Consider the following 15,198-nt stretch of genomic DNA (forward strand, 5'->3'; position numbering starts at 1 on the left):
GGTCCTTGGGCTCTTATCCAGCCACTTCTATCCCAACCTCCACGCGGTGCCCGCTGGGTTACGAGCAACCAAGGGAAGATCGGGTAACCAATCCCGGTGGGAACTTGGTCGTATGCTGACAGGAGAGGTGGGCTTTTTTGAGTTTCCGAGCTTCTGTCCTCCATGTTAGGAGAGGCTCAAAACGGCGTCTGTACTCCAGGTTAGGGGCGGCCGATTACCGTCCTCGTGCCAACGTGGGACTTTTTACAGTGTTGCGCACGATGGTCCTTCGGCGAAACAGGGGGTTGGTGCGCAGGCCTTACAAGCCGCCACCGTAAAACTCTCACAAGTAATGAACAAAGAACAAAGATACCAAAGATAGACTGGAACAATCGGCACAGACCCATGCGACGAAAATGGACTAACGATTGGAAACTCGGGACGTGGAACTGCCGATCTCTCAATTTCTAAGGGAGCACTCGAGTGCTCTTCGAAGTATTGAAATCCCGCAGGTTCGACGTCGTAGCAGTGCAGGAGGTGTGCTGGAAGGGCTCAATGGTACGTACGTTCCGTGATGGTCATGCCATCTACCAGAGCTGCGGCAACACACACGAGTTGGGGACAGCTTTCATAGTGATGGGCGAGATGCGGAAACGGGTGATTGGCCAATCAGACCTCGAATGTGCAGGTTTAGAATCAAGGGCCGGTTCTTCAAATAAGCATCATAAACGTACACAGCCCTCACCTCGAAAGTACTGAAGACGACAAGGATGAATTTTACGCGCAATTGGAGCGTGAGTACGACCACTGCCCAAAACATGATATCAAAATCGTCATCGGGGATTTCAACGCTTAGGTCGGCCAGGAGGAAGAATACAAACCGGTGATTGGAGGGTTCAGCGCGCACCAGTGACCCAACGAAATGGGCCTAAGACTCATCGACTTTAGTACCTGTTTCCAGCACAACCTCCTACACAAGTACACCTGGAGGTCACCGAATCAGACGGAAGCACAAATCGACCACATTCTGATTGATTGTCGGTACTTCTCAGACATCATAGGCGTCGGATCCTATAGGAGCGCTAACGTCGACTCGGACCACTACCTGGTGATGGTTAAGATGCGCCCAAAACTCTCCGTTGGTTGTTAACAACATTCGGTACCGACGCCCGCTCCAGTTAGATCTCGCGCGACTAAAGCAACCTAACGTCGCCGAAAACTACGCGCATTCGCTCGAAGCTGCGCTGCCGGAAGAGGACCAGCTGGAGGAAGGTCCTCTCGAGGACTGTTAGAACACAATTAAAACAGCCATCAACAGCGTAGCGGAGAACGTCATCGGGCATGTGGAACGAACCCAACGGAAGGAGTGGTTCGACGACGAATGTAGAAGGGCGTTGGGTGAGGAGAATGCTGCGCGGGCGGCTAAGATGCGCAGTGCCACTCGTCAGAATGTGGAAAGACACCGACAGAAGAAGATGCAGCGAACCCAAATTTTCCGGGAGAAGAAGCGCTGCCTGGAGCTGGAACAGCTGCATCATTGCCAGGAAACGCGAAAGTTCTACCAGAAACTTTACGTATCCCGCAGAGCCTTTGTGCCGCGAGCCGAAATGTGCCGGGATAAAGGTGGTAGTATTCACACGGACGATCGTGAGGTGACCGAAAGCTGGAAGCAGCACTTCGACGAACACCTGAATGGCGCCCAGGCAGGAGCCCATGGTGGCGTAGATAGCGATCCCACCGGTGCGACAAATGTAGAAGACGTGCTAGCCCCAACGATAGGCGAAGTTAAGGATGCCATCAAGCAGCTGAAAAACAATAAATCGGCTGAGAAGGATGGCCTCGGAGCGGAGCTTGTTAAGATAGGCCCGAAGAAGCGGCTGATTGCAAGAATTTGGGATACAGAACAGCTACCGGAGGAGTGGAAGGATGGGGTTATCTGCCCTATCTATAAGAAAGGCGACAAATTGGACTGTGGGAACTATCGTGCGATCATCGTCCTTAATGCCGCCTACAAACTGCTTTCCGCTTACGTCTAAAACGAAGTGAGTTCGAGGTAGTCGATGAGTTTGTCTATATTTGCTCATTGGTTACTGAGGACAATGATACCAGCCGAGAGATCCGGAGACGTATTATCAGCGGAAGTCGTGCCTACTATATGCTCCACAAGCAATTGCGGTCGAACAGAACCCCCGTACGAAGCGTAACCTGTACAAAACGCTCATAAGACCGGTTGTTCTCTACGGGCAATGCGGAGTTTTCGAACGACGAGTACTAAGGACGATCTTCGGCGGCGTGCAGGAGATCGGTTGGAAATCGTGAAAAATTATTCTAAGGAACGCGAACATTTGATAACAAAAAAATGCTATTCGCTGTACTGAAGGGTGAACACGAAATTAGTGCAACACAGAAAACATGGTGTCAAACATTGCATATTTATCGCATATAATTTAAATTTTATACATTAATAGACCTTAGTTTGCATGTATTGGATCATCTTTTGAAGGTTCCTTGATAAAACGCTTGATAATTTCGCTCAACGGCATCCATAAGAGTCTGTACAGTTATATCCGGTTCATTTTTATTATTATTTTTCTATTTCTTGACTATGTCACTTACATTTTTTACATTCTCCTCGGTCTTTCTGAGTTCCTGTTTCATCATAGCCCAATACGTTTCGATAGGCCAAAGCTCCAGGCAGTTTGGCAGATTCATGTTTTCAAGAACAAACTTGACCGACTCCGCCTCATACCATTCTAACACAGTTTTCGAATAGTAACAAGAGGCTAGATCTCACCAAAATGGTGGGCTTTCTATATGCTGTCTGAGAAGTGGCAAAAGACGTTTTATGAGGCATTCAGTCTTGTAAAATTCACTGTTGATAGTTCCTTTATGACGAAAACATGACTTCGCTTGCCACAGGTGCAGATAGTCTCCAGGTACTTGGCACCGAATTTGGATACTTTCTTTTTCTCGAAACGATCATCCACTTTGAACTTATCCTTTCCGGTGAAAAACTCCTGTACTGGTAGTGTTCGAAATCAGCTTTGACATACGGCCATCTTACAACAACTACTTTTCGTTTACAGGTTTGTGTGGAGCTGTCTGGCGCGGGTTGTGGCAGTTGTCTGATGGAAATCATCAAGATTTAGGAACTTTTGAATCTTATACGTGTAATCTACTTCTTACATTGATCTTCTGGACGTACGATTACAAAACTCCAAGCATTTTGGAGACATCATGTGTTGAAGTGTTGGGATGACAGGTAAAATATTTTTTTTTACCTTTCTTCAATTTTTCTGCCTGTTGATTCCGGTGGTCTTCCAGCACCACTCTCGTGATCCAGTGCCAACTTTTCCATTATCCTTTTAAGAACTCTCGAAAGGGTCGAATTACAAATGTAAAGCATTATTCCCAACGCATGCTGGAAAAGCTCCGGATTCGCCATGTGAATAGTTTCCTTATTGGCGGCAACAAAACACACAACTGTCAAATTCACAGCATGTAAACGATACATTCTGAAGACAAAAAGTTCGACATTTGGGTAATTTCCTTTGTACAGGAAAAGAGTTACAGCCAATTGAAGGAGTTGCAATAATTTCGTGTCCACCCTTTAAGCAAAACTTGCGAGATTAATTGACTGAGGAAAATAAATGCGTATGGAATTTCTGGACATATATTTTCCAATCTTGTATGATGAGTATGAGCTTTGATAGCATTAACAGCATAAAGAAACTATTCAGATGTTTGAAATATGAACAATTTTGTAGAAAACATTTCCGAATCTTGCAATCACTTGAATTACTTCGCAATCCTTAGTTTTATAAAAATTATTTAATTTTTTTCTTTTTTTTTTCTTTTTTTTTCTTACGGTGTACGCTATGATCTCTTTTACGCCGTTTTTTTACATGGATTTCGGAGTTGACGCGTTTTTTTCACGCGGATTTCGGAGTTTACACTGCTTTTTTCACGCGGGTTTATTCAGAAAAGTCGTTTTTTATGCGGTATGTTTTAATTGGTGTTTTGTGTTCGATTTCGAAATTTGCGGGTATTTTTACATGCGTTTCGGAATCTACGTGTTTTTTTACGCGCCAGGTATCACCTGCGTAAAAAACACTTTAGGGTATATTGTCTTGGAAAAATTTCCCCCTCCACGGTAGCGTCCGATTCAATCATGCGTAACGTTATTTCTACGATCAAAAAAGATATTCATGTTTTGCTGGTTCGTACATGATTTATGGATTTTCATTCCTCTCCATCAAATACAACAACTCAAATTTCCTTGGCAATTTAGGTTTAGAGGTGCCTTGAATGTGAGCTTGTTGTATCAAGAAAACTTACCAGGATATAATCAAGTGTTTTTTTTTCTAATCTATTGCCATTTAAATTCTGAATTAACTCTCCGAAGTTATATATTATTATGCAACATTTATCTCATACGTCAAACCCTGCACCACACCTCACAAAACTCCATCAATAGGTTCCGCTTTTGCTTTCACCCAGATTTCCATTTTTGATGTTCATACTTCCAGAAATATGCATTGATCACACATAATAATAAAATTTAAGGACTACAACCGGGGTAAACTATTTCGACATGATTTAATCACGTTTCGCTTTTGTCAAAAGCACCAATTGCCGCCGGCAAATTCACTTCCCGATGGAAGCAACAAACCAACCGTATATGTACCGAGGGCCATTCATCAGTAGCTAGGCATCAATGCATGACAAGAGCATGTTCGATGGGAAAAATATACCAAAACAAATTTTATTTTACCTTGAGGGGGTGATAATTTTTCAAAATTCCACTTTAAAATGTGTTTTTTTCTGTCCATGGCGCGGCGCATGTATTCGGCCACTACTCAGGACGAGACGATCAGTCGCCGGCAATGTGCTGTCGAGTTCCATCGTAACTTTGGGTAGTGTCGGAGAATTTGGTTTGGCTGATACATGCGACTAAATTGGTACCGAAAACTCCTATGCTATGCGTAAATATACATCAACATCGGAACAAGATCAGTTGCAAAATTTGAAATTGTAGTCCTGCAGTTTTCCATATGTGCTGCATCAACCTGCCAGAGAATAATGGATCCGATAAAGTATCATGAATTTATTGACATATCATTCAATATTTCTTTCATGCATGGATACGTAGGTACATATTCCAGTTTCGTGATGCATTATTAATTATTATAAGGAACAAATTCGATCACATTCTCAAGATCGGTTTTTTGTCCAGAGATACGTTTGTCTGCTGAAACGTAGGTACGCATGATGCGCGCATCACGGGCGTTGTTTTTTTTTTTGTTTCGCTGCCCGTAGTCTGTCCATCGTCCGATATAACCGCAAAAGCTCGCATACGTCCGATAACGGCATGTACGGGGCGGCCTGCAGTCGACAGCGTGACCAATCGCAATCGCCTTGCCGCGGCGGTTGGCCCAAATCAAGATTGCGATTTGTATCGGTTGTTGGACTCAATTTTTAAACGCTGCACTGGTGGGTAGGTCCACATGCTCGTGAAGCAAACGAAAAAAAAACGGAAATCTGAAAAGGGCCGTGAAATGACGGTGTCTTCGATGATTGGACAAATTTCACCTGGACATAAAAATTGATAAAAATAATTGAGTTTCCACGTCATTACGTAATGATGATGTTTTCTTCCGGGGGGTTGTTTTTCACCATAATTCTGTCTCCTATATGACTTTGGTGTTGCCGAGGCTCAATCATAGTATAGCGGAATAGATTTTATTCGCTTCGGCAGCTGGCATGATGACAACAAGCAAAAAAGGAATTGTTGGCTTCTAAAGTTAATTTACAGCAAAATTAGAATTAGTTGGAGTCAATTGACTTAACACAATTACATTGATGACATACATTCGAAAGAAGATCAAATTGTCTAAGAAAATTAACTCATGTCATGTATCAGTGTTATAGCTATAGAGTTCGACGTTGGACTGGGTAGAGTCTAAAAGGCCCAGTTCGGATCGGACTGAAATCTTCAAAGTTTAACTTTTTTTTCGGACCGGATAGTGCTGGGGTCCGGAAAAATCCGATAAAAAATGAAAAACGTGATTTGAATCACGTGCAGCACTTATATTGCAGGTTCTCGAATTTGCATTTTCATTTAAGCGCATAATTTCAATTCAATTTTATATTTTCAAATGAATTTATACGTATATCGCTGTACAGCTCATTTTGCTATGCTTATGAAAAGAACTATAACAATTCCTGGCAGAGATAAGAGCGGGGGCCTAGTGTGGTTGGTAACGTCTCCGCCAACCACGCTCGACGCCTGGGTTCGAATCCCACCGCCGACATAGGTGTCGATGGTTGTGAGGGGGCGTGATCCACTCACAACCAACCCAAACTGGTCTAGATTCAATCCTAGCCGACACCGGGAGATTTTCTGAGGCGAAAAATCTCTGGGATCACGCCTTCCATCGCATGAGGAAGTAAAGCCGTTGGTGCCGGTCCGTTAAGAAACGGGTCGTGAGTTAGGGTCCTGGGTGTGGAGTCGCCTCCCTGGCCGTCGGTGATTGGCCACAAACAACAGTGGCGGAACTAGACCGACGGAAAATAAGCGAGAATAAAAAAAAAATTCCTGGCAGAGGGCGAAAATACGTTGAATATATTTTGAAACTTTGTTAATAACATTAGCAATCACAATTATGTTTGTTTGTTCATTTTTCACGTTGGTGAAACTGTAAAAAATCCATGTTTTAATTATTTTCTTCACTCTGTGATCACCGTTTTAACAAAATTTTGTTAAGGGATGATGTCACCTTTAAGGGCCATTTAAAAAAAGGTTTATCGAGGCTTTTTTTTATCAAAAACAAGACCGCCAAAACTGATTTTTTAGGTACATAAGTTATATTTAAAGATTTTTAGCACGAAGTAAACATTTAAAAAAAAAATAATATACCTGTTCTGCACTTGGCATCGAAGTTAATGTCTTTAACATATCGGTATTCAAATGTGATGAGAAATTGCACACCGTTCGTAAATATGTATGTTGTTTCGAGAACGAACAATTTAAATCATTAAATGAAGTAAAAAAAATAAAGTTTTCCATTTTTATTGGTATCCACAATTATTATTTTTGGTAAATTTTCCCAGCAGTTGATAACGTTATATTTTTTATTGTCGTAAATTACCACAAAAAAATTATCAAGCGGTTTGAAATGTCGTTTCAAAAAGAGTTAATACAGTCATACCTCGATATAAGGCAACTTTTTTTTTCGTTACGTTGTATCGAAGCATGAAATTTTTTTTTCATTGATGGAAAATTCTTGATGGTTACTCAAAGGTGCGCGAAAACTTATTTTCCTTCACATATCAGTATATATAAACTTGTCTTATGCGCCTTTGACAATTTTCGTAGACAAACATAATCAGTCACAAAACAATGAAAAAAAGTCGGTTTTACCCCATTCTACTGTACTTATTGGTTTCAAAACTTACTAAAAACATTTATTCGGAACATTATACACCCAAAAAATAATTGTTATACTTTAATTTTAAGATATTTAAAAAAGTTACGCTATATAGAGTTACGTTATATTGAGGTTGCCTTGTTACGAGGTATGACTGTAGTCACAGAGTTTCTTGAAAAAATGGTCACGATTTCGTTTGAAAATACACTAAAGTTGCTTGTTTTCAACGCGGATGTTCGAGTTTACGGGAATTTCCTAGAAAAGTCGTGTTTTTATGTCAAATTTTTTAGTTGCACAAAAAAAATGCACGGTGACTAAGAATATGGTTCCAAAGTTTGCAAAGAACAAATTTACCTTTCCTTTAATCATGCTCTAGGATAAGATGGAAATAGTTTCAAACATCGAACTCAAATACGATGTTTGAAATAGGTTTAAACGTACGTACCTTTGTGATAGAAGTTTTTACAAATTTAGTTGACCCAAAAAGAAGTGGATAAAAAAGTCCAAAATTGCAAAATTGAATGTAACGCCAGTTTCCAGTCGCTGATTAGGAATAAGTTTCATAAAGTTGCTATAATTTTTTTTCAAGGATCATGACTTCTTGCCCACTTGCGTGACAAAATTTACGACATAAAACGAAAGAGTACAAGGAGGTTCAGGAAATAAATAGCAAATTCTTTTAACAATGAATGTTGTAATTATTTTATGGTGATTTTGCTTTTTTTTATTTGTTTTCACATTACATGTGCTACAAGAAAAGCTATGTTCATTGCTAAAGTGATGAAAAAAATATAAACGTAAATATAAAACAGACGCAGAGCTGTAACCGCATCCGATTTAATGTGTTGAATATGATATTTGCCAACCTTCAATGGGGACCGTGTTTAAAGAATTCTTATGTGTGAAGACATTTTTTGCAAAAAAAGCTAAAGCAAAGCCTTGGTGCTACATTCCGATTCGGAATTTGACCTTCTGTTTGTTATACACAGACTTCGCAGCCAACTGTTTAGTGTACAGAACAATTGCGGGGCTAACGCTACGATCCTACTGACACTAATAGTCTCTCCCGAGCCGAGGCTCGAAAATACGACGACTGGCATGTTAGGCCAGCATCGTACCTCGAGACCATCTGGGAGACATTTTTACGTGTACTGTAAAATTTGAAAAATCTGGCATCTCTGTCTCGTGATTTCTTGACGGCAGGGTTGTTTTAAAATCACTTACTTACTTTACTTTTACTTTGTTGGCTAACAGACCGTTAACCGGTCTAGGGCCGAACGAATTAGAGATGTCCAGCTTCTTCTGTCTTGGGCAGTCGCTCTCCAGTCTCATCGTACACCAGCAGATCGTGCATCTTCTTCCATCGCGCACATCCACCGCGGGCGAGGCCTACCACGGAGTCGACGGCCTCTTCCTGGTTCTCTACTGAAGATAGTTTTGGCGGCTCTCTCGTCAGGCATCCTGGCTACATGTCCAGCCCACTGAAGTCTGCCCCGCTGTATTACCTTCACTATATCAGCATGTTTGTATACCTGGTACAACTCGTAGTTCATGCGTCTGCGCCACACTCCATCTTCTAGTTTACCGCCAAGTATCGATCGCAGAACTTTACGCTCAAAAACTCCGAGCACTCGTCGATCAGCTTCCTGCAGCGTCCATGCTTGATATCCGTAAAGGGCCACCGGGAGTATCAGCGTCCTATACAGCGCTAGTTTTGTGCGAGTTTGCAAACTACGGCACCTTAGCTGGTTACGCAGTCCGTTCGCAGCTGCAACTTGTCGTTTCACTTCACGGCTCATATCGTTGTCACATGTCACAAGTGTACCAAGATAAACGAATTCGTCAACCACTTCAAATCGTTCCCCATCTATCTCCACCTCAGCACCAACACCACGGGGACTCACGGTTGTTTAATTTCTGAAATAGATTTTTCTCAACCGTTCTGCTGTTTATTTTGAAAAAAGTCATTGGAATATGTATTTCTTTTGACATTACCTATCAAATAATAAAATAATGTACATACCTGTAAAATATCCAATTGCGTAGAGCTTGAGTACTATTCGCAATTTTAAATTGCGTCGAGAGTATGAAAAGATGAGTGAGAGCAGATCATTCAAAATCTTCATGAAGGTAAGTTGTCTAAAATTCTATAATTTTCACTGAGCTGTTGATAGAATATTTTACACCAAACTTTCAATAATCTTATCTTTTTAATACTATAATTTTAGTTAAACTCCTACTTTTATCAGAGTAATATTTGAGCTGTAATTATTCTATGGACTTAGAGTGTTTAACGTTTTCTACATGTATGTGTAGCCGGCAACAATGTTCAACTTTTTCCTCTTGCAGAAAACTGAACCAATGCGACCATTTTTTGATCTATTGTGGTATGATTCAACTTACTCTAAGTGCGTACGAGCAGATTCATCACTATTTGGCGATTCAATGTTCTTGCTACATCGCACATTTATCCCAGTTGGGCAACGCACTTCGTATGAAGTTTATTACCTCACTTTCCCTCCAAATTTAGGTAGGTTCTATGTGTCCCTTACCGAAGATACGCAATCTGCGTTGTATTAATACTCAGCATTCGCAGAGTAGATGTTCTGATGTTTCGCTTTCGATGCCACAAAGGCGACATTTATCATCATCAAGTTTACCTATCTTCTTGAGATGATACTTACTCGGACAGTGCCCTGTAATTAGTCCTGTGAATGTCCTCAGGTCTTTCTTATTTAATTTGAACAGCACGTGGCTCTACTCGCGATTTGGCTCTATGAATCTTTTCGATTGCCGTAATCCGCTTATGACATCCCAGTTCGCTTCGATGGTCGCTTTCTCCCATTCACCGAGTTCAGCTTTTAGAACGAGGTTCTGGGCCAACAAAGTTAGTGGATGACCCTTGTCTGGCTAGTAAGTCAGTCTTCTCGTTTCCTTCGATTCCACAATGACCTGGGTTCCTGATATAAGTTAACCTGGTTTTTCATAGAATTTTCTACTTACTTACTTTCCTGGTGAACATCCCTTAGGATTTAACCTACATCACAATGTTGCGCCGAAAAAACTCGGTCCATGGTAGCTAGTCTCCAGTATTTCTGAATACCGGGCTCGCCGTAGAGTTGCGCCCGCTTGTGGTTCTTTCTCGCCATTTTCACATACTCCGTTGAAGATGATCCACGTACACGTCGTTCGAAAACGGCCAATGCTTGCAATTCCTCCTTGAGAATTCTTCATGTTTCGTGCCATTAGAGGACTACCGGTCCTACAAGCGTCTTATACATGGTACACTTGGTACGGGGGCGAAGTTTACCAGACCTCAAGGTCTTGTGAAATCCGTAGTAGGCACGACTTCCAGCTACAATACGTGTGCGGATTTCTCTGTTGCAGTTGTTGTCTGACGTTACCAATGATCCGAGGTACACAAGTTCGTCAACCACATCGAACTCATCTCTGTCGATTACTCGATTACTACACGCAAAGTTTTTCCGTATTACTTAATTAGCAATAACGTGAAATGACACTTGAGGTAACAAATCTGTTACTTAAAAAGCAATAAAGTTCATCTCCAGTCAAGTAACAACAGATACTGACACATATTTAGCACGTGTTACGGGAGTACGACTATCTAATAATGGACGGTTCAACCACATGCAAAATTTTCTCTGTCGAAAAACGCTCCCTTTCCATCTCCGGTCAAGAAACAACACCGTCGCATATGTTGTACATGCGTTGCGAGGGCGACTCCTCCTGCCGCAGGTTAACGTACACCACTACTTAGAGCTGTACATTAACTTATAGACCGTTCCGATAATTATAAATACACTTACGATCAACCGTCATTTCAAATAACGTGCAGTATTCAACCAAACGTTGGCTGCGTCCTGTTGTTTACATCCAAAAGAAACAGATGCTGTCATTTTTTCTAACATTTAGAAGAAAGCGAATTGTGCACAAATGGGGCACCGTGAGTGGTCTTTCTATAAGAAACTTAGCCAGAGAAGAAGGTATAAGTGTCGGAGCAGTTCAAACCGCATCGCGAGGTATTGTGAAGAGTGCACATTTACTGATGCCCCAAGACGTGGTAGAAAACCCGGGCCTGTTGATCCCACAATGGACAAAAAGGTTAAGGAATACTGCAAGCGGCATCCTTCAGTATCAGTACGAGTACGAGTTATGCGTGCCAAGGGAAGAAATCCAAAACAAGCTGAATCTGTGAAACCGAGAGCTCGGAAGCTTTATGACAAACTTCTGACCAAAAAAATGGGGTGTGTTATCATGGATGACGAAACCTACATAAAACTGGACTATAAGACTCTGCCAGGACCGCAATTTTATACATCACCGAGGGGAAAGGATGTCCCTGGACCAGTGAAAGCCATTTACACCGAATAATTCGGCAAGAAGGTAATGGTTCGGCAGGCCATTTGTGAATGTGGGAAAATATCTCGTCCATTCATTACGAATGACACAATGAATGGTAAAATTTACGTGAAAGAGTGTTTGCAGAAAAGGTTGTTACCCATGGTAAGCAGCATAACAATCCTCCAATCTTTTGGCCCGATCTTGCTTCCTGCCATTACTCTACGGATGCACTAGGGTGGTATAAAACAAATAATGTCACATGTGTCCCAAAGGAGTTGAATCTTCCAAACTGCCCTGAAATTCGCCCTATTGAAACTTTTTGGGCTTTGACCAAGGCAAAGCTGAGAAAATGTGTCAAACCAGCGGACAATGTTGAAAAATTTAAAAAAGATTGGCTTAAAGTGGTAAAAATGGTCGGAGAACACACTGTGCAAAAGCTTATGAGTAGTGTTAAAAGAAAAGTTAGAGAACTCGCGTATCCTACGAAAAATAATCCCAACTTGAATTGAAACTGGAAAGAAAACATATATTATCTATATTTCAGAATAAAATGAACCGAAAAATCCTGTATTTTTTGTTTTATTCAAGAAAGAAGATGTATTTATAATTTTCGGAACAGTCTATACGGCAAGACAAACCGTCATCGCAACTTAAGCCGTTTCTTCTATCTCCAATTCATCCGGTGTGCGTGTATTAGTTTGTTGTACGCATACGGTATAAAGAAATAATATGACTAGAGTTGCCAAGCAGCATTTTGTCCCGTCATACAGTATGCAAACGTTGATGTTTTTAAAGACCTCAAATGCGTCTCGGAATCACATCACGATTTGTAAACTGCTTCAGAGAAAAACACAAACATTTGCCTTTATGCAAGCTATCTAAAACACGCAATTAATGTGCTACATAGAAACTCATTTGGTCCTGTTTGAGTACACAAAACCCGTGCCCATCCCGAACAACATTCGCAACTCTGGGCTCACGGTATTGCATATTTTCATTTCAATTAAACACTGGGGAACGAAACAGTGGTGTTTCTAATTAGACATTTGAGGTTGACGTGTGAGATTCTTTTTATGTGTGAATAAGAAGACAGAAATAAACCTGATCGTTGCATCAATACAAATGCAACGAGTGAAGTTTTGCTAACACATGCATTGCAGTTCTTCGCTGTATGTTCTTCTGCAGAAACACATACAAGCGTGAGGTCGTTGTAATTTTTGTTACTTTTTGGTTATTACTCTTTGTGTATAATGCGCGGTCTAATACACAATAAGTAATAACGAGTTGCACCAAAGTAACAAAATGTTCCCCATTTGTGTTGGGTGTAAACTATGCTAGCCCTACCGCATACCGGGATTGAGCCCCCTGTTACCAGATATTTGGTGTTCGACGTAGTCACCTTCAAACCAACCTTTTATGCTTCACGTTCCAGCTTCGTGTGCTATTCAGCTGCCGCTTAGTACGTTCTTCCAACAAGGTCCACGTCCACGTCGTCAGCAAACGAATAAATTGGCTGGATTTATTGAAGATCATGCCCATAACACCTTTGCGCGCAATGTTGAAAGGAAAGACCTTCGTCTTGTCGAAGTCCCTTCAAACGGGCTTGATATCCCACCTTGTAACCTTGATCAGTCTTGATTGTTTCAGAGGGAAACCATTTTCGTTCATAATTCTCCCTAGCTTTACACTACTAATCAATGAATAGGTAGTGCGTGGGGCCCTGGTGATCGCGACACTTTTGAAAGATCTGCCACAGCGTAAAGATTTGGTCCGACGGACTTCGGAGATCACTTTGTAGACTGCGTTAAGAATCGTGATCGTGCTCGTAGCATATTACTACCTCCTTCCACTCCTCCGGTTACAGAACGGTTGTAACCCAAATCCTGACCATCAGCTGGTGCAGACAGGAAGTCAACCTATCCGGGCCCAGCTTAATAAGCTCCGCTGCGATGCTTTCTTTTCCAGCTGATTTGTTGTTCTTGAGCTGCTTGATAGCATCCTTAGCCTCAGTTATAGTGAAGGCGGTATGTCTCCTTTATCCGCTGTGCTGATGAAGTCGTTTTTCTGCCTCTACGTCATTCAGTTGTTTGTTGTAGTACTGCTTCTAACTGTCGATGATCTCACGTTCATCCGACAAGATTCCTTCATTCTTATCCCGACACATTTTGGCTCGCGGTACAAAGCGCGGGATGCTCCAGTTTCTTAAAGAGTTTACGTGTTTCCTGAGAACGATACAGCTATTACATCAACTTACACTCCAGGCGGCGCTTTTTGTCCCGAGAAAGATAGGTCCGCTTCCTTCGTTTATATTGTATCACGTTTTAACCGGTCCCTTGACGCGGCATCAATACCCGCGTTACATTCTTCTCGTCTAGAATCATCTGACACTCTTCGTTGAACTATCCGGTACGTCGATTCCTCTTGACGAACTCAATAGAACCTACTGCTGCGCTGTTAATGGCTGCTTTGACTTTACTCCAGCAGTCCACTAGAGGGACTTCGATAAGCTCTTTCTCATCCGCCAACGCTGCCTCAACGCTTTGCACCTACTCAGTGATTACTTCGGAAAGTTTGAGTTACCGATACTACCTTCCAGCTTACCACCTGCAACACCACAATGTCAAACTTGCCGACCCTCATTTAGTCGAAAAGAATGCGGGTACTTCTAAAAAAATTAAAAGACTTACATTTTCATGATCCGAGTTTCCAATCGTGAGTTTGTTTTCGTTGCCTTGGTCTTACCGATTGTTCTGGTCCGTTATTTACATTGTTTGCTCCTACTGATAAGTTTTTGTTTCTGTACTGATAAGTTTTACAACTGGCAACCCCCTGTCCCGTCGGAGAACCAACGCTGTTTTGAGCCGCACCATCTTGGCGAACAGAAGCTGGGCTTGCCGAAGCATGTCCTCTACCACTGAAATATGGTTAACGCGTCAATGATCGCGTCGCACCATCTCACTTAGCACTTGCTGGATTGACAACATTGCCCCGGCTATGCCAACCAGCTGTGTCCATGTTTCAGCTGGTAGTCTATTGTAATTATATGACTCGAGGAGGCGTGAAATAGGAACTTGTGGAGGTTGGAGCTGAATTTGCCGCTCCTTACAGGTTGTCAACTCATCATTTGAAGTCTGGCAACAATGTTCATTCTTCTCAAATTGCTGTGCTCAAGCTTTTTAATTTAAGTTTACCCTTTTTGCCTTCCTAGCTGGTCTCGAGGTACGATGCTGGCCTAACAAGCCAGTCGTCGTAGGTTCGAGTCTTGTCTCAGGACTGTTAGTGTCAGTAGGATCGTAGCGCTAGCCCCGCAATTGTCCTGTACACTTAACGGTTTGCTGCGAAGTCTGTGTATAGTAAACAGAAGGTCAAGTTCCGAATCGGAATGTAGCACCAAGGCTTTGCTTTGCTTTGCTTTTTACCCTTTTTG

This window comes from Wyeomyia smithii, chromosome 3 (genome assembly GCF_029784165.1).
Source record: "Wyeomyia smithii strain HCP4-BCI-WySm-NY-G18 chromosome 3, ASM2978416v1, whole genome shotgun sequence".
Classification (NCBI taxonomy): domain Eukaryota; kingdom Metazoa; phylum Arthropoda; class Insecta; order Diptera; family Culicidae; genus Wyeomyia; species Wyeomyia smithii.